Below are 6,528 nucleotides of genomic sequence, written 5' to 3' on the forward strand. Positions count from 1 at the left end.
AAAAGCTGTGTATTTTTCTTATTTAAACCTCCTAAATCTGCTGGAGCATTAAAAATATTTGGCATTTCCACAGCACATTTCATTCCCAGCTCCAAATGCGTTTTACAGACATTCATTAATTAAGCCTCGCAAAACCTTGGGGAGCAAGGGAAGCAGTACTTATTAATTTGCTATTTGTGTTGCTGCAGCACACGGAGACCCCGGCCAGGACCTCGGGGCCTTGTTATTTTAGACACGACCTGCACAGAGGAGGAGATGTCAGCACGGGAAGAGGCCATGGATGGACCCTCCTGGTGTTCCATCCCCTGTCCCTGCTGGAATTTGGAGCTGCAGGAGCTCCCACCCAGCTCTCCCCCCTGCTCCAGGGGTGCTCTTTTTGTTGTTCTGGTGTTCCAAACATCTCATGGTTGTCCAACTTCCAGCTTGGCTTCACTTGACACCTCCCCCATTCTCCAGGGGTCACTTTATGGAATCATGGAGTTATTTAGGTTGGAAAAGACCTCCAAGACCGCTGAGGCCAAGCTGTGACTGATCCCCACCTTGTCCCCAGCCCAGAGCACCGAGTGCCACGTCCAGGAGCTCCTTAGACACCTCCAGAGATGGGGACTCCGAACCTCCCTGGGCAGCCCCTTCCAAGGCCTGACCACCCTTTCCATGAAGGAATTTTCCCAATATCCAACCTGAACCTCCCCTGGTGCAACTCAAGGCCATTCCCTCTTGTCCTGTTGTCCCCTGGGACCCCCCTCCGGGCTGCTCCCTCCTGTCAGGGAGTTGTGCAGAGCCACAAGGTCCCCCCTGAGCCTCCTTTGCTCCCTCTGAGCCCCTTTCCCAGCTCCCTCAGCTGCTCCTCACCTGATCAGCACACCCTGATCTGTAAAAGCCTTGAAACAAACGCTTTCCCTTTATTATTTTTAGGTCCACCCTGATATTTTAAGTGCAGCTATTTCTGTCCCACAAAGGGCTGTGGCCCTCTCCATCCCAGGTGGGAGCTGTGAATGTCACACCTCTGCTTCTCCTGCAGGAAAAGCGGGGCTGGGCTGGATGCCGTAAATGCCTTTCACATGTTCCCCAGATCCCAGTTAAACTGAACCCCAGAAGGTCTCTCAAAGCAGGAAAAATGCATTTATAAGCCCCTGGAAGGAAGATGTATTCCATAACTACTCTGGTGACCAGGCGTTCTGACTTGTGTCATGTGGAGAAGGAGCTAAGGGGGGGCATTTCTTGTTATTTCATGTCGCTGATGGGATTTTACCTCTGGCAGCAAATCCAGGAACTTTTTAGTTACCATTATTGTTTGATTTTATGGGCCATTTGATATTTATTTTTATTTCTCTTCGTTATTTGTTGAGTGCACTTAGCCCCCTTCCCCGAGCAGCCTGCCTTATATCTAAGGTGAATTTTATGACCAGTGTTAGCACAGCAATCTGAGCAACTCACACAACTGTAATATATTTATCCCATGCACACAGTATATGCAGGCAGGCCTGGAAAAGCCTGGAATTCCTACTGTGGAGAGCAGTGGTCTGCCTGGAAAATCACAATTCTAACTGGACTGGGTTAAAAAAAAAAGAAAATTAATAAACTCCAAACTATTTACATTCTTCTTCTTTCTGATCTTGATTTCAAGCCTTCGGGATGTATTTGAGTCATATTTTCACCTTTTTTTTTGTGTTTGTTTTTCCCCTTGCAAAACATGAGGTCTCTCCATGTACCTTTTGCTGCAAGCCAAGCTCTTGTGTATCCCACGGCTCCCACAGCTGGGCTTTAAAATCCACGGCCAACACTGGGAGAGTAATGACAAAATCATGAGCTGGCAGCGCTGCCTTTCCCTCCAACCTCCTCATTTCATCCTCCTCAGGAGCAGGAATTCCTCACAGCTCCCAGCACCAGCATCCAGGGGTTTTTTTCCAATTTTTGTTAGATTTTTTCCCAGCACAGGGTTTTTTTCCCAGTTCTTGTTAGATTTTTGGCTGCTTTATTTTCCCTTGTTGTGGAGGAGGCTGCGATGACCTCCCTCGCTCTTCCTTGGTGAAATCCCAGCTCCATCTCCTGCCTGCCCAGAGGGTGTGCTGGGGTTTCTCAGTGCCAGTGCTTCTCCCTGGTTTTATTCTCTCTGGATTTCTGCTCCACTGCTCCCTGCTAATCCCTGTGTAATCCTGGCGAGAGTGTGAGCCCGGGGAAGGTTGGGAATGCAGGCTGGGGTGTGTCTGCTGTGCCAGGAAGATGCACCAGCCTTTCTCCCTCCCTTTTATCCTGCCCCTTTGGTCACATTTCCCCATGGAGATGTTTTATCTCCTGGAGGCTGATGGGGGTGGATCATCCTCTCCTTTCCCCTGGAGCACCAGCACTGCCAGGATTGCAGAGAATTCCATGGTGGAGAGCGGCCGCCAACCCCAGGGATGTGGGACCCCCAGGGATGTGGGACTCCCAGGGATGTGGGACTCCCAGGGATGTGGGATACCCGAGTCCCTCAGGATGAGCTCTGTAGGCTCCCACCATCCCGGGATGCAGCAGGATCCCAGTTCCCCAATTCAAAGCCAATCCGACACAACGAGCTCATCTCTGGCACAACACACCGGGAGAGCAGCATCCCTTCCCTGCTGGGATGGATTCCACCCCCAGGCAGTGTCACCCACCCTGTGGAGCAGCATTATCCAGCACAGATGAAACACGGAGTGTGGGAATGCTGTGCCCTGTGCTGGCGAGTGAGCGGGAGGAGCAGGAATGAGCAGGACACGGAGTGTGGAGCCACATGGGGTCCGGCCTGGGGGAAGGACCAACACCTTCTTGCAGGAATCTTGGGCTCCTTCCACTCCCACATGGAGACCTGATTCCTTCAGGAGCTGGCTCCCACTCAGCTGGCAGCACTGGCCATTCCCAGCACCGTTTGGCACCGCAGCGAGGCCACAATCCACCAGGTCCCCTCCGTGTCCAGCACGGAACCAGGGACGGCTCCAGGGGGGAGCAAGTGCTGCACCACCACCCCGGCACACTGGGGAGCCTGGTTGCCATCCGCCCAGCCAAACCACAGCCACACATCCCAGCTTCCCCCGACCAGCTTGGCTGCGCTCCTCACCTGGCAGGAGAACACACGGCCGCGCGAATAAACACGCAGGGAAGCGAAGCCCCTCGCGGCCCGGCCAGCGGGGCCCGCGTTCCAAGAAGTAATGAAGGCCAGGGAATGGAAAATGCCTGTCCCTGGCTGTGCTCCGAGGGTGCTCCGCTTCCCCACGGCAGCGCCAGGGCCCAGCAGCTGTGCCAGGCCCGGCCAGCGGCACTGCACTCAACTCTGACATTTGAAGACGGAGGAATAATTTGGCTTCATTATCCTCCCCTTCCCCCCGCCCCCCAAGCGGTCCCTCGAGCCGGGCTGGAATGTGCGTGGTAGGGACAGAACCAATCCCATTAGCACGAGGAGATTGTTTTTCGTTTGGTTTTGTTGTTGTTGAATCACCCACGGCTCCAGCTTGTTGGGGTAGGTCATAGGAAGGAGAGGAAGAGGAAGCCCATGGATGTGTTTTCCCATCCCTGGCACGGTGCTTCCCTGCCTGATTCCGGCAGCACCATGAGGTTTCCATCTTTGAAGGCCAGGTGGGCTTTGTGGTGGCTCCAGGCACGATTCTATAGAGAATTAGAATCCCTTCTCCTGTCCAGTTCCCCATCCCACCTCCTCATCTTGCTCCATCGCTGCATGGGGATTTATCTCCATTGGGGTTAAAACTGAATTTACAGCTCTGTGTGTTGGTCGGGAATTCAGGATCACAGCCTTGTGCTGGCAGGAGCTGGGCCAGGAGCAGGGAGGGGCAGCTGGAGCTGCTGGAAAATATCCTTTCCCAGCTGAAACAGGAGCCCAGGCTCTGCTTCCATCACCTCCAAGAACCCTGCAGGTCCAAACCTGCTGTTCCACCCTGACTTGGGATTCTCATGGAAGACCCTTCTTCCTTCTGCAAGACAAGAATAAGAAACCTCTCCCCAACCTCTTTGTGTCCTGCAGCACCTCCCTGGAATGCAAGTGGGAAGGGGATGATTGGTCCCAAATCATGAAAAGGGAGATTGGCACATGGACATCTCGGAGTCCTTCCCCTCCTGCTGACCCAGTCCCGGGATTTCTGCCCTCTGAGGCATCCCAAGAACCCCAGTGCTCTTCCCGAGCAGAGACATCCCAGAGGGACATGGCCCAGGGCTCCAGGACAAGGAGCTGCCAGTGCTCCTGAGGCACAGGGGAATGGGGTGAGAAATAGGGACAAACAGCACTGTCAGGAGCAGATGGCAGGAGGGGAGGGAAATCCGTGCCTGGCCCAGCTCCTCCGCTGCAGTGTGTGAGCCCGGTGGAGCCAGGCCAGCTCCCGGCAGCTGAGATTCTCTGGAGGGGACAACAGCAGGCCAGTGCAGCCAGCAAGAGCAGCCAGGGCGTTGTCAACCCCAAATGCAGCTGGCAAGACCCCCACAACCCTTAGCACCCACTGCTGGCACGGAGACCGAGCCACAGCCAAGGAGGGAGATGCCACAAGGGTGTGTGGTGGGGGTGTGTGGTGGAGGTGTGGGGGGAAATTTGCTGGATTTTTCCCACTTTTTGAGGCTACTTCTTGCCACAGCATGGCCAACAGCTCCCAGCAACCCATCTGGGACTGGTTGTGGAGCTGTGGCTGGACATGGGGACAAATGGAGGTAAGTGTGGACACAAAGATGTGAGTGTGGACATGCGGACATGTAAAGGTGAGTGTGTGCACAAGGACATGAGTGTGGACAGAAGGACATGAGGATGGACACGAGGCCATGAGGATGGACACACGGATGTGAGTGTGGGCACACAAATGCTCGCCCCAAGGACGTGACCCAGCACAGGCTCAGGGTGCCCCCATGCCCTCACCACCACCGTGGGCTGGAGGGTGTGATTCCACCACAGCCTGGCTTGCCCGTGGCTGATGGGGCCACACAGCACGAATTTTGCTTCCCCTGTGAAAAAGTAAAAAAGGGAGTGAGAAGGAAAAGGCGTCGGGTGGAAAAGCCCCCGGCTGCCTGCTGGGGGGAGTGGAACCAGCGAATTTCATGCGTCTCCTTCTCGTTAGAGTGGGGTCCCTCCTCACCTGCTCCTGGGCACAGTTTCCTGCACCCCGAGCCAGCAGTGAGGAATCTGACTCCAGTTTAAAGGCGAGGAGCTTGTCCACGGTCTGCAGCCCGGCTCCCATCCCAGGAGGGGACGCGCTCGGAGCCGCTGCCCGCGGCGGGCAGGGTTTGCCAGCTGTCTGCACCGATCTAGGGCCTTCCCACCTCCCCCGGCACCAGCCCGTGGTGGGGGACACAGACTGTGACAGAAACACAGCCCCTGAGGAGTGTCCCTGCCCACTGAGGGGCACTCGGTGGCCTGGGCCTGGCCCAGGGGTTCTTGCCCCCAAGTCATCAGATTGTGCCCACCTCAAAAGCTGCTCAGTGCTGGGCTCCATCTCTCAGCCCTTGCCTCTTATCCTGCCCTGCCGCCCCTCTGCCCACCCTGTGGCATCTCTGAGGACACCGTGCAAGCCCCCAAATCCCACTGTGGGCTGGGAAATGCGGCCAGGGCACCCACTCTGCCTCCCACTCCGGCCAAGGCTGCCCGCAGCATCCTCCTGCACAGGCAGCGAGCCAGGAACACCACCCCTCTCCACTCCATTTAGGGAAAACCCCCTCCTGTCCCCATCGTGCCGAGCCCTGTGCCACGGTCCCCTCCCCTCCAGCACCCGTGAGGGGGTGACATCGCACGCCCCATGGAGGGACAGGCAGGGGACGTGCTCCGGCAGCGGAGCCTGCTGGCAGGGAGCAGAGCAGGCCTTTGGAGATCCTTCTTTGGCCGTGACTCCTGCCAAGCACCCCGGCATCCATCCCCAGCACCTCCGCATCCCTGGCTCCGCATCCCGGGGAAAGCAGGCGGCGGAGGCAGCGCCAGCCACGGCTCCTCGGGGGCCCCGCGCCGCCGCTGGCTCCGAGGCCGGGACCCTGCTGAGCTACTGAAGTGCTGCGAGCCAGGCTCCAGCCCCTCGCGTGAGCTGTCCTGCCGTGCCTGGCACGGGAGAGCTCGGCTGTGGCGTGGACACGGGCACCGTGCCAGGACAAACGCGCCGGGGGAGAAAGGTGGGACATGCCAGCCCCCGGGCGCTGCGTGTGTGCTGGTGTGTGACACCGGTGTGTGACGCTGGTGAGTGACACTGGTGTGTGACACCGGTGTGTGACGCTGGTGTGTGACACTGGTGTGTGACACCGCTGTGTGACGCTGGTGTGTGACACTGGTGAGTGACACTGGTGTGTGACGCTGGTGAGTGACACTGGTGTGTGACACTGGTGTGTGACAGTGGTGTGTGACACTGGTGTGTGACACTGGTGTGTGACACTGGTGTGTGACAGTGGTGTGTGACACCGCTGTGTGACGCTGGTGTGTGACACTGGTGTGTGACACTGGTGTGTGACAGTGGTGTGTGACAGTGGTGTGTGACACCGCTGTGTGACGCTGGTGTGTGACGCTGGTGTGTGTCACTGGTGAGTGACACTGGTGTG

Source organism: Corvus cornix, chromosome 28 (assembly GCF_000738735.6).
Source record: "Corvus cornix cornix isolate S_Up_H32 chromosome 28, ASM73873v5, whole genome shotgun sequence".
Lineage (NCBI taxonomy): Eukaryota > Metazoa > Chordata > Aves > Passeriformes > Corvidae > Corvus > Corvus cornix.